The following is a 13169-nucleotide window of genomic DNA, read 5'->3' on the forward strand; positions in this document are numbered from 1 at the left end:
GTGGAGTCTGCAGGCATTCTCCTGTTCACTGTCGCATATGTCAGTGTAGCAGAGTGAGCACTAACCTAACACTCTGCAAACTCCAAAGTGAAGCTAGTAAATATCATCGTCAGGGGTTATTGGAGAAACATTCCCAGCTGGGAAAAGAGAAGGTGGGGGAAGAGGAAGGGGGGGGAGAGAAGATTAAGGGATGGGGAAGAGGAAGAGAGAGGGGGGGAGAGGAAGGGAGAGAGGGGGGAGAGGAAGGGAGAGGGGGAAGGGAGAGAGAGAGGAGGGGGAAGAGGAAGGGAGAGAGAGGGGAGGAAGAGAGAGAGAGGAAAAAGAGAGAGGGGGAGGAAGAGAGAGAGAGAGAGAGAGAGAGGTGAGGAAGAGACAGGGTGGGCCTGTACTCACTGGAGTTTAGAAGAATGGAGCAGGGGAGTATCATTGAAATATACTGAATAATAAAAGGCCTAGATAGAGTTGATGTGGAGAGGATATTTTCAGAGGTGGGTGAATCTAGGACCAGACGGCACAACCTCAGATAGAAGGGCAAAGATGAGGAGGAATTTTTTTGCCAGGCGGTAAATCTATGGAGTTCATTGTCACAAATAGCTGTGGAAGCTATGTTATTAGTATATTTAAAGCAGAGGTTGATAAGTTCTTGATTAGTAAGGGTGTCAAAGATTGCAGGGGGAGGCAAGAGAATGAGGTGGAGATGGAAAATAGTCAGCCATGATCAAATGGCAAGCAGGCGTGCTTGCACGGTTCTGCTCTCATGTCTTATGATCTTATGGCCTTACAATCTGTCTCATGATGTCAACTGAGGGATAAACGTTGACTGAGGAAACCTCCGCTACTCTTCTTCCAATCGTATCTGGAGTTCCATTCCAACCACCTCAGAGGGCAGAAGGAACCTTGGTTTAAAATCTTCTTTTAAAGCCAGTGAATTTGTCAGTGAAGTAATTCTGCATCCCAATAGCTACATTCACTTCCTCAAATTACTCCATACTCCTTACATTCTGTAACACATGCGATTCCACAGATGTTGGAGATCTTGAGCAAGACACACAAAATGCTGGGCGAACTCAGCAAGCCAGGCAGCAAATACGAAGGGGAATAAAGAATCGGCGTTTGGGCTGAGTCCCTGTTGAAAGATCTCTGCCCAAAAAGTCAACTGTTTATTCCTCTCCATAGTTACTGCATTATTGTGGTTTTGTTCCTTGTACTCTATATGATATCAAGATACAGTAAACTCCAAAATCCTAGTCCTTAATTGTTCAAAATTACTAATGATTTGGAATCAGGATCACTCATTAGTCTACATTGTGAGCCTGGACTCTGAAGGTTGAGGAGCCTGGGGTTTGAACTGCAGAACGTGTAAGTTGCAGGATTCAAGATCAAGTTTGGGGTCGGGAAAGCTAGGAGTCAGGGCTATATCTGGGACGCTTGTAAGTTTCAGCTTGGTTTGACCAATTGAAACTTGATGGGATCCATTTCCTGCCCGCTTTGAACTTAACAGGGCTCATCGAAAAATTCATTATACTATAATAGAACATGCAAAGCAAAATACGGTTCTGTGCTTTGTAACCTTATGACTCCAAAGCACTGTGTAGAGTTTGGCTCTTCTTCTCTAAAGAAACAGTACAGCATTGATTCATTTGACTCACTTCTGGAGTGAGGGTTATCCGCAAGGGAAGTCTTCAACTCATTCCCATCCAGAAGGATGGGAATTATTGAAATTCCGAGAGGGATTAGAAGGGCTTGGAAGGCTGCTCCACAGGCTGGAGACTTCAGAACACAGCAGCAGAATCTCAGAACAATTTCCGTTAGACCCTTGACTTAAATATATTTCTTCACTTGGAGAAGAGCAAGATTTTTGAACATTTAGCGGTCACTTAGAATACAAGGTAGTTATATTCATCTCGATATGCTGAAGACGTACCTTTGGCACTCATTTTTGCGATTGAGAAGTAGGAGAGGGAAGCCAAAGACTCAGAGCAACACACACAAAATGCTGGAGGGACTCAGCAGGCCAAGAAGCATCTTTGGAAAAGAGTAAGCATTGAAGTTTCAGTCCGAGACCCTTTATTAGGACACTTAAAGAATACTCAGTCTTTTTCAGTTCAAACCTTTGATTTAGAAATAAGGAAGACTTATTGCATTGTACAAGAGGACTGTGGACATCGTACAAGGCTTTGGTAGGACTGTACCTAGAGTACTGGGGACATTGTACAAGGCTTTGGTAGGACTGTACCTAGAGTACTGGGGACATTGTACAAGGCTTTGGTAGGACTGTACCTAGAGTACTGGGGACATTGTACAAGGCTTTGGTAGGACTGTACCTAGAGTACTGGGGACATTGTACAAGGCTTTGGTAGGACTGTACCAAGAAGACTGTGGACATTGTACAAGACTTTGTTAGGACAGTACCAAGAAGACTGTGGACATTGTACAAGACTTTGTTAGGACAGTACCTAGAGTACTGGGGACATTGTACAAGGCTTTGGTAGGACTGTACCAAGAAGACTGTGGACATTGTACAAGACTTTGTTTGGACAGTACCTAGAGGACTGTGGACATTGTACAAGGGTTTGGTAGGACTGTACCTAGAGGACTGTGGACATTGTACAAGGGTTTGGTAGGACTGTACCTAGAGGACTGTGGACATTGTACAAGGGTTTGGTAGGACTGTACCTAGAGGACTGTGGACATTGTACAAGGGTTTGGTAGGACTGTACCAAGAGGACTGTGGACATTGTACAAGGGTTTGGTAGGACTGTACCTAGAGGACTGTGGACATTGTACAAGGCTTTGGTAGGACTGTACCTAGAGGACTGTGGACATTGTACAAGGCTTTGGTAGGACTGTACCTAGAGGACTGTGGACATTGTACAAGGGTTTGGTAGGACTGTACCAAGAGGACTGCGGACGTTTATGCTTTCTTTACATAAAAGGACATGTTTATCATGGTGGGCGTACACCAAAGGTTCACCACACTAGTTCCAAGGAAAATGGTTATGTTCTATAGGGAGAGAATGAGTAACTGGGACAATGTTCTTCAAATCTTAGAAGAATGATAAGAGATTTCTTCAAGGCACACAAAATTCTTACAGGGACTGACAGATTGAATGCAGGGTAGGTGTTCCCCAACTCAGGACCTAGGATAATGTAAAGAATCTCAGGATAAGGGCAAGTCATTTCAAACTGAGGGGAGGAAAAGTTTCCACCTTGTCCTATTTCATCCATGCCAACCATGAAGCCTATCTGTAATAATGCAAGGTTTTTCACAGTCATTCCTATCCAAGAAATCTTCCCAAGTGCTTGCTAAACATTGCATTTGTATCTGCCTCCATCACCTCCTCTGGCAGCTTGCTCCAGATATTCATTAACCTCTGTTTGCAAAATTACACCTGGATCACCTTTCACTTACAACCTGTGCCTTCCATTTCTGGACACTTGAGCCTTGAAAGACAAATTCAGATTATACCCTATTTATGCTTCTCTTAATTTTATAAACTTTATAAGGTCATCCCGCAACCTACTATGTCTTGATGAGAATACATCCAGCCTATCCGATCTCCCCTTATACCTATAGCCTTCCATTCCAGGCAACACGCTGGCATATCTCTTCTACACCCTCCTGAGTGCTATCCCATCCTCCCTGTAGGGTGCTGACCAGAACTGTACATAATGCTCTAACGGCAGCCTAACCAATCCTTCGTATGGCTGCAACAAGACACCCAGCTTTTACACTCGATGCCTCAGAGTATGAAAACAATAACACCAAACATCTCCTCTTTACCCTATCCACTTGCATTACCATCATGGTGCTATGTGTTTGTAACAGGGAACTATGTATTCTTTCTTGTAATCCAACAACCCTCCCCCCCACCTTCCCACCTATATAAAGACCAAGATACTTTGGGTTTTTTAGTCCATTGTGTTTTACATTTTCATGTGTACTGATTTGTACATCACATTTCCTAGTCCCTCATCATTTTAAGGATATTTATTTTTTTAAACTCTCAATAAAACAACCATACTATGCCCCCCTGACAGTCACTCATCAAACGCGTACTCTTGGGAGCACAGAAACATTTGAAATAAAAGCTGGCAAAGGCCATACAATCCTTTGAAGCTGCTTCCCCCCGTCAATAGAATCCCAGTTGTTCTTTCAGCTCAGCATTACTTTTCTGCACAATTCCTTGATTGCCTTAATATCTAAAACCCCACCTAATCTCAGATTGTTTGTATACTTTATCATTCTCCTGAACCCAATCATTTTATTTTATTTAAAAAATTGATGGCTGCACCGAGTGCAGATGGAAACTGTTGGGTCCTGATATCAACAGGTCACAGTGGCTCCACTGGCTTCTGTCCAAGGGGTTCCTGTAAATGAAGCTCCGTGTGCCAGAGTTGGTCTCAGTCTGGAGACCTGTATAACATTATCTGTTCCATTACCTAGTTACCCCCAACTCCCAACATCCATCCCCTCCATTTTATACTCATTTCCATGTTAACTGTAGTGAATAACATGGCAACCCCCTGCTCAATTGACTTGGCGGTTTCCAAATGAAAAGAACAGTGCTAAATATTTAAAAGCACATCCAACTTTGCCATTCTTTTGGTGAGCCTGATTAAACACCAAGACAAAAGATAGCGACCGTTAATTGCACCAAAACTGGCTAAATATATTTTTAGGCATTTGTGTCCATAAATTTGTACTCACAACCAGCTCTGAATTAGCAGCAAACTTGAGTACTATGCATTCCATCAGCTTTTCTAATTCATTTATATAGGTCTATAAATAGTTGACTGCGGCTTCCCTGGCAACATGAAAATAAAAGGCATGCAACTCCAGATGCTAGAAATTTGAAAATAACACTCAGCATAGACCTTCCATCACAAGTCAGCTTTGACATAATATGCTTTTAAAAACAATCATTCAGTTTTCCTCCCAGCATGTTCTTTCTCCTTTAATCATTCCTCTATGTACATTAATGAACTCCCATAAACCCTAATTGTAGATAACCATTCCACGTGCACTGGCATTGAAATTTCTTTGACGCACAACTGGAAAACGTCTGCTTTGTCTTTCGAAACACAATGACGACTATTTCTGGGTTGCTTCATCTCTGCAGAGATATCACAGCACACCTTGACGTAAGTCACCTCTGTGCAGCCAATGCAGTTTCTAAATCAGGGGTACAGGAGATCTTATCTCATTGTATGCAACATTCCTTTCGAAGTACAGCAGTAAACTGTCGCAACTTAATTAGATTTTCATAATGATTAGTACTGCAGAAATTAATGGCACTGAAAACTGATAAATCCCAGACACCTGATGATCTGTAACCTACAGTTTTGAGGGAGGTGCCTATGGAGATGCTCTTCCAGAGTTCCATAGATCGTAGAATAGCTCCTGTAAATTGGAAAGCAGCAATTTCCATTCCACTGCTTATGTGGGGAGTGAGAAAAACATACCGAACTATAGACCAGTTAGCCTTATGCCAGTGGAAGGGAAAATGTTGGAATTTATTGTGAAAAGTATACAAAAACTATTGTTAAGTGTCTTCACCTTTTAGAGGGTGGTTCCCAACGTGTGGTGTATTATACATTGCAGGGGTGAGGTGGTGGTGAATGGAGGTCCATGTGATTTTAATAATACAGTATTAAAGTGAAGTTCACATTAAAAATACCTGACTGAATTGTTCAGTATGCTCGAACTCACAGCCTTCAGATCGCTAGTCCAATGCCTTAACCACTTGGCCACGCGCCGCACCACCGCCCAGCCAGATTTTTAATCTCCCTCCTACATGCCGATTCATCACCACTTTTGATTTGGCCAGTGAAAGTACTGTCATCAGCAAACCTGAATACGCCATTTGACCTGTACTTACCCTCCAGTTTTGTTCTGCTGATAATGGCAAATAACCTTATGTTTTCTTACATACTTTAAAACTTTGAGTTTTGCCTTCATTCACCTAGATGTTTCAAATTAACAGGGAACTTTGGCTAGAAATTGGAGCCGTTTGCTCCATTTTTATGGGTGGATTATGGAGAGAAACAATACTTTATTCCAGCTGTACAATGTCCTGTGTATATACTAAAAAGGGCTTCTTTGGTTTGTTACGAGTAGGAATGCTTCTTTGACTGTTAAAAGTTTCTCTCGCTGTTGTTTCGCTTTAGAATGGCTGATATGATAATTGTATTCATTTGTTAATCAATGGGGAATGTTATTGTGTTTGTGTGTCTGGGAACTTGGGGGAGGGGTTGCGCGGGCTTGGGGTGTGAGGAGAGTCGGGAGGAGAGACGGACGAGGAAGGTGGACGGGCGCTGGACAGCTCATAGGACCACCGCGACTGGCACTGGACAGCTCGTAAGACCACCGGGGTGGTCCCAGGTGTGACGACGTGGCTGTCGGATTATTCGTTGATTGAGCTCCTACAATGTGCACTACACTGACTGAACTTCGATAAGTTGGCGCCTTTTGTTTTTTTCTTTCCTTGTATATATATATTGTATTGCCTAATACTTCTTTAGTTAATGTTAGTAAATTCTATAAAGTGTATTTCATAACGGTATTTGGTGTGAAGTTGATACGGTGAGCGGCGCGAGGCATAAACTCGATTCTCACAGCACCTGCGTGTACGGTAGGTGGGTTGGAGTGTGGCTGGATCTCCTTTTCACCTAGACATATACTAGCCTTTGTGGGTAAGTGTTACACAGCTTTGCCTGCTTGCTCCCATTTACTGCTAACCAGGAAATCATACCGGGCATTTCCTCTCTGAATGCAATTGCTAACCACCACAACCCCCCCTCCATCCACCCCACCTACTGCCATTTGTTGTGCATGTTATTCTGTCATCACAATGCATTGGACCATTGGATGCCTTTAATTATCAACATTCATAACCTACATATAGATTATTTTTTTTAACTCTCAATAAAACAAGCATACTACGCCTCCCTGACAGTCACTCATCAAACGAGTACTCTTGGGAGCACAGAAACATATGAAATAAAAGCTGGCAAAGGCCATACAGTCCTTTGTAGCTGCTTCCCCCTGTCAATAGAATCCCAGCTGTTCTTTCAGCTCAGCATTACTTTTCTGCTCAATTGCTTGATTGCCTTAATATCTAAAATCCTACCTAATCTCAGATTGTTTGTATACTTTATCATTCTCCTGAACCCAATCATTTTATTTTATTTAAAAAATTGATGGCTGCACCGAGTGCAGATGGAAACTGTTGGGTCCTGATATCAACAGGTCACAGTGGCTCCATTGGCTTCTGTCCAAGGGGTTCCTGTAAATGAAGCTCCGTGTGCCAGAGTTGGTCTCAGTCTGGAGACCTGTATAACATTATCTGTTCCGTTACCTAGTTACCCCCAACTCCCAACATCCATCCCCTCCATTTTATACTCATTTCCATGTTAACTGTAGTGAATAACATGGCAACCCCCTGCTCAATTGACTTGGCGATTTCCAAATGAAAAGAACAGTGCTAAATATTTAAAAGCACATCCAACTTTGCCATTCTTTTGGTGAGCCTGATTAAACACCAAGACAAAAGATAGCGACCGTTAATTGCACCAAAACTGGCTAAATATATTTTTAGACATTTGTGTCCATAAATTTGTACTCGCAACCAGCTCTGAATTAGCAGCAAACTTGAGTACTATGCATTCCATCAGCTTTTCTAATTCATTTATATAGGTCTATAAATAGTTGACTGCGGCTTCCCTGGCAACATGAAAATAAAAGGCATGCAACTCCAGATGCTAGAAATTTGAAAATAACACTCAGCATAGACCTTCCATCACAAGTCAGCTTTGACATAATATGCTTTTAAAAACAATCATTCAGTTTTCCTCCCAGCATGTTCTTTCTCCTTTAATCATTCCTCTATGTACATTAATGAACTCCCATAAACCCTAATTGTAGATAACCATTCCACGTGCACTGGCATTGAAATTTCTTTGACGCACAACTGGAAAACGTCTGCTTTGTCTTTCGAAACACAATGACGACTATTTCTGGGTTGCTTCATCTCTGCAGAGATATCACAGCACACCTTGACGTAAGTCACCTCTGTGCAGCCAATGCAGTTTCTAAATCAGGGGTACAGGAGATCTTATCTCATTGTATGCAACATTCCTTTCGAAGTACAGCAGTAAACTGTCGCAACTTAATTAGATTTTCATAATGATTAGTACTGCAGAAATTAATGGCACTGAAAACTGATAAATCCCAGACACCTGATGATCTGTAACCTACAGTTTTGAGGGAGGTGCCTATGGAGATGCTCTTCCAGAGTTCCATAGATCGTAGAATAGCTCCTGTAAATTGGAAAGCAGCAATTTCCATTCCACTGCTTATGTGGGGAGTGAGAAAAACATACCGAACTATAGACCAGTTAGCCTTATGCCAGTGGAAGGGAAAATGTTGGAATTTATTGTGAAAAGTATACAAAAACTATTGTTAAGTGTCTTCACCTTTTAGAGGGTGGTTCCCAACGTGTGGTGTATTATACATTGCAGGGGTGAGGTGGTGGTGAATGGAGGTCCATGTGATTTTAATAATACAGTATTAAAGTGAAGTTCACAGAAAAAATTACCTGACTGAATTGTTCAGTATGCTCGAACTCACAGCCTTCAGATCGCTAGTCCAACGCCTTAACCACTTGGCCACACGCCGCACCACCACCCAGCCAGATTTTTAATCTCCCTCCTACATGCTGATTCATCACCACTTTTGATTTGGCCAGTGAAAGTACTGTCATCAGCAAACCTGAAAACGCCATTTGACCTGTGCTTACCCTCCAGTTTTGTTCTGCTGACAATGGCAAATAACCTTATGTTTTCTTACATACTTTAAAACTTTGAGTTTTGCCTTCATTCACCTAGATGTTTCAAATTAACAGGGAACTTTGGCTAGAAATTGGAGCCGTTTGCTCCATTTTTATGGGTGGATTATGGAGAGAAACAATACTTTATTCCAGCTTTGCCTGCTTGCTCCCATTTATTGCTAACCAGGAAATCATACCAGGCATTTCCTCTCTGAATGCAATTGCTAACCACCACACCCCCCCTCCATCCACCCCACCCACCGCCATTTGTTGTGCATGTTATTCTGTCATCACAATGCATTGGACCATTGGATGCCGTTAATTATCAACATTCATAACCTACATACAGATTATTTTTTTAAACTCTCAATAAAACAAGCATACTACGCCTCCCTGACAGTCACACATCAAACGCGTACTCTTGGGAGCATAGAAACATATGAAATAAAAGCTGGCAAAGACCATACAGTCCTTTGTAGCTGCTTCCCCCAGTCAATAGAATCCCAGCTGTTCTTTCAGCTCAGCATTACTTTTCTGCACAATTCCTTGATTGCCTTAATATCTAAAACCCTACCTAATCTCAGATTGTTTGTATACTTTATCAGTCTCCTGAACCCAATCATTTTATTTTATTTAAAAAATTGATGGCTGCACCAAGTGCAGATGGAAACTGTTGGGTTCTGATATCAACAGGTCACAGTGGCTCCATTGGCTTCTGTCCAAGGGGTTCCTGTAAATGAAGCTCCGTGTGCCAGAGTTGGTCTCAGTCTGGAGACCTGTATAACATTATCTGTTCCGTTACCTAGTTACCCCCACCTCCCAACATCCATCCCCTCCATTTTATACTCATTTCCATGTTAACTGTAGTGAATAACATGGCAACCCCTTGCTCAATTGACTTGGCGGTTTCCAAATGAAAAGAACAGTGCTAAATATTTAAAAGCACATCCAACTTTGCCATTCTTTTGGTGAGCCTGATTTAACACCAAGACAAAAGATAGCGACCATTAATTGCACCAAAACTGGCTAAGTATATTTTTAGGCATTTGTGTCCATATATTTGTACTCAACCAGCTCTGAATTACCAGCAAACTTGAGTACTATGCATTCCATCAGCTTTTCTAATTCATTTATATAGGTCTATAAATAGTTGACTGCGGCTTCCCTGGCAACATGAAAATAAAAGGCATGCAACTCCAGATGCTAGAAATTTGAAAATAACACTCAGCATAGACCTTCCATCACAAGTCAGCTTTGACATAATATGCTTTTAAAAACAATTATTCAGTTTTCCTCCCAGCATGTTCTTTCTCCTTTAATCATTCCTCTATGCACATTAATGAACTCCCATAAACCCTAATTGTAGATAACCATTCCACATGCACTGGCATTGAAATTTCTTTGACGCACAAATGAAAAATGTCTGCTTTGTCTTTCGAAACACATGACGACTATTTCTGGGTTGCATCATCTCTGCAGAGATATCACAGCACACCCTGACGTCAGTCACCTCTGTGCAGCCAATGCAGTTTCTAAATCAGGGGTACAGGAGATCTTATCTCATTGTATGCAACATTCCTTTCGAAGTACAGCAGTAAACTCTCGCAACTTAATTAGATTTTCATAATGATTAGTACTGCAGAAATTAATGGCACTGAAAACTGATAAATCCCAGACACCTGATGATCTGTAACCTACAGTTTTGAGGGAGGTGCCTATGGAGATGCTCTTTCAGAGTTCCATAGATCGTAGAATAGCTCCTGTAAATTGGAAGTCAGCAATTTCCATTCCACTGCTTATGTGGGGAGTGAGAAAAACATAGGGAACTATAGACCAGTTAGCCTTATGCCAGTGGAAGGGAAAATGTTGGAATTTATACTTTATATATATTTTTAGGCATTTGTGTCCATATACTTGTACTCAACCAGCTCTGAATTACCAGCAAACTTGAGTACTATGCATTCCATCAGCTTTTCTAATTCATTTATATAGGTCTATAAATAGTTGACTGCGGCTTCCCTGGCAACATGAAAATAAAAGGCATGCAACTCCAGATGCTAGAAATTTGAAATTTAGCCTGATGCCAACGGAAGGGAAAATGTTGGAATTTATTGTGAAAAGTATACAAAAACTATTGTTTAGCGTCTTCACCTTTTAGAGGGTGGTTCCCAATCTGTGGTGTATTATACATTGCAGGGGTGAGGTGGTGGTGAATGGAGGTCCATGTGAATTTAATAATACAGTATTAAAGTGAAGTTCACAGAAAAAATACCTGACTAAATTGTTCTGTTCCAGTCACAAGGCTGCTCACAGTTCCTGGAAGCTCTTTGTCAACCCTTGGGATTCAACATTGAGTCCATCTATTTCAGATCACCTACTTCTTCAAAATATGTCTGAACTGACAGTTCTGCTGTGAGTTCATCCACCTGGTGACATTAACTCTGTCTTCCTCTCCCCATAGTCGTTTCCTGATCTGCTAAGTTTTACCAGCATGCCATGCCTTTTTTTCCCTCACTTGCCATTTTTTCTCTCTCATCTGCTCTCTCTCTCTGCAACCCATCTCTCTGTCACACTGCGTGCTGGCAAACGACTGTGTGGCTAGGCATAGCTCAAATACCATCTATAAATTTGCTGATGAAAGAACCATTGTTGATAGAAAACTCCCCATAAGGAGCAGCCTGAAAATGTAAGCCTGTTTCTCTCTCTCATGACGCTGCCTGACCTGATGAACATTTTCTGCCATCTGTATGGACACAGGCCTCAACATTGCATTTCAGAGCGCCCCTCCCAAAATTGGGCATCTCTGTGAAGAGATTGACAACAACCCATGGGAACTGCTGGGTAGATCAGATGATTCTTTATGAAGCCTGCCACACATTATCCCAAAGCAATTCGCAAAAGAAGCATAAAATCTTCCCCACGGTGGTAATCCCAAAGGGACTCCCACCAGCCAAAGGGTCTGTTAGTGTTAAGAACCTTTATAACCTACAGCACTGATGGTCCAAGAATCTCAGTCTGATGAGTTGCAAAAACAAAAAGCTCAAGGCACACTGAGTATGGCTATAGATAAGAGTCAGCGGCACTAGAACTCTGGAAGAGGGTGTTTGCACTCCAAGAGAACAGTAGATTCAGCCTCCAAGCAACCAGGTCCACGTCGAGGTACCTGGGTTAGGCGACTTGTCTGATGGAGGAAAATAGCAATACCTCTCTCTACAGGCCTTTCCAACCCAAGGTGTAACAGATTCATCAGGTCCCCAATAAGTGGGGGAAACAGTAAACACAAGAGATTCTATAGATGTTGGAAATCCAGAGCAACACCGGCAATAAGTTAGAGGAGCTCAGCAGGTCAGGCAGCATCTATGGAAAGGAATAGACAGTCGATGTCTCGGGCCAAGACCAAGGTTTATTCCTATCCATAGATGTTGTCTGTCCTGCTGAGTTCCTCCGGCATTTTGTTAGTGGGATAAGCAGAATGTGCTTAGTACATACAATGGAGTGGATTGAAACATATGTAACCCTCAGGCTCACCCAGCTCGCGTCCGTCTAGGGGAATCAGCCTTCAGCCCCGCCAGACTGGGTAATCACGTTTGTGTGGACACTGTGTAATGTACCGCCCAGTTACAAACCCAGAACACAAAATATCAGATAGTACACCATATGCAATTAAATGATAGACTTTATGAATCTTAATCTGAATATGGGGTTAGTAATGAAAATAAACCAACAAAAAAAAGGGCCCAGTCCTCATCGGAGCTCACTCAGTAGTCATTCTTCCACCATCGGTCTCCCCCGAGCATCGCTGACCTTCGGACTGTTACGAACCCCGTAACTGGGTGTCTTACCAGCAAAGATAGGAGTATCCGTTGGAGTCTGGTGATACTATTTTTAACAGTATTTATTAGTAAAAATACACAAAAATAATATCAATGCAAATATACAGATAATATACGTCATCAATACTAAACCTAAAAGTGCGGGTATAATAATAATCAATAAGAAATAAGCTCTATCGTTGTCTAGGGGATAATGAATTGTCCGATGGAAATATAAAGTTCAGTTCAGTTCATGCAGGCTGCGGTAGTTGTTGGCCGCTGTGTTGCAATTGTTGGAGAGAGAGAGAGAGAGAGAGAGAACAGTAACAGCTATTGACTTGCCGACTTCCCTTTACGATCTTGATCCGTCGATGCGTTGTTGTTGTGGCCATTCACGTATGACCGCTCCGTCCTTTAGTTAGACCGTTCCATGGTGGACTCGTCACCCAGGCAAGGGTGGACACACACACAAGCCCCCACCAGTCTCGTAGCGTCTCTCCTGGTGCGTCTGAGGGGTGTTGCCCCA

Source organism: Hemitrygon akajei, chromosome 7 (genome assembly GCF_048418815.1).
Source record: "Hemitrygon akajei chromosome 7, sHemAka1.3, whole genome shotgun sequence".
Lineage (NCBI taxonomy): Eukaryota > Metazoa > Chordata > Chondrichthyes > Myliobatiformes > Dasyatidae > Hemitrygon > Hemitrygon akajei.